The 944-nt window shown below is 45.1% G+C and overlaps 1 non-coding gene across 1 annotated transcript; it reads right to left on the bottom strand.

The window, feature by feature from the left end:
* Positions 1-451: 451 nt before the first annotated feature.
* Positions 452-644, bottom strand: LOC119565661. Its single transcript, XR_005224488.1, has one exon. It is a non-coding gene; the product is annotated as a U2 spliceosomal RNA (small nuclear RNA).
* Positions 645-944: the final 300 nt, after the last annotated feature.

Raw genomic sequence — 944 nt, 5'->3', positions numbered from 1 at the left:
AGTCCCAATGCTCTTGTCTTGATCTTACAAACCAAGATACATGGGACATAGGCTGGTTGGGGAGAAGTCTGTGTAACACACACAGTTGTTGAGATACGTGTGACCTCAAATATTACTGAACCCCACCCCGTTCCTCCCAAAACAAACAAACAAACAAACAAACAACCGTCTCCCCAACAGACCCACAGTCTGGAAAGCATTTGTCCTTCATGACTGTTGAAAAGACTCACAGCAGAAAGAAGGATCCCAGCTTCTCAAACAATCCTCTAGTGAGACAGAGAACCCTACATCTATAGCCCCACAAAACACACCCAAGCAATTGCCAGAAAACTTTGTCACAAAGAAACCAAAGCGGTACAGATTTTTCAACTACTTGAAAAAAATCTGCTTTAAAGAAGCATTATCACAGTAAAACTCTTTCTGCTTTTCAAACCAGAAGATTCTCCCCAAAAGGAGATGCACTGTTCCTGGAGGCACTGCAATACCAGGTCAATGCATGGGGTGGACAGAGCAAGCTCCTATTCCAGCCCCCTGTTCCAAAAATCAATTTAATATACAGTCCTTAAATAAAGGACATATCAGATATTAAACTGATAAGAACAGGTACTACACTTGATCTGAGCTCCAAGGAGCCGAGAAGCAATGCTGAGAGTCTGCGACGCACCGCACACCTCTGCGCCCACCGCTTTCTACCTCACCGTGACGAGCTCCCAGACACGCAACAAACACCATAACTAGGTAACGCTAAGTGAGGAACCCTTCCCCAAAATGACTCCCGTGGAAGAATTCAAAGCAAGAACCCTTAACACACAATTCTGTTCAAAGACAGACAAGTCTTGCAGCCGCCTTCCTCTTCCTGGTTTCCCTGTACGCTCCTAATTTGCACAAACCCACCCACTGACGTGGGACTAGCAATCTCTCACTGTTAAGTCTTACAGCAAAAC

This window comes from Chelonia mydas, chromosome 2, assembly GCF_015237465.2.
Source record: "Chelonia mydas isolate rCheMyd1 chromosome 2, rCheMyd1.pri.v2, whole genome shotgun sequence".
In the NCBI taxonomy this organism is placed as follows: Eukaryota; Metazoa; Chordata; order Testudines; family Cheloniidae; genus Chelonia; species Chelonia mydas.
This window is presented reverse-complemented; position numbering and strand designations above follow the sequence as displayed.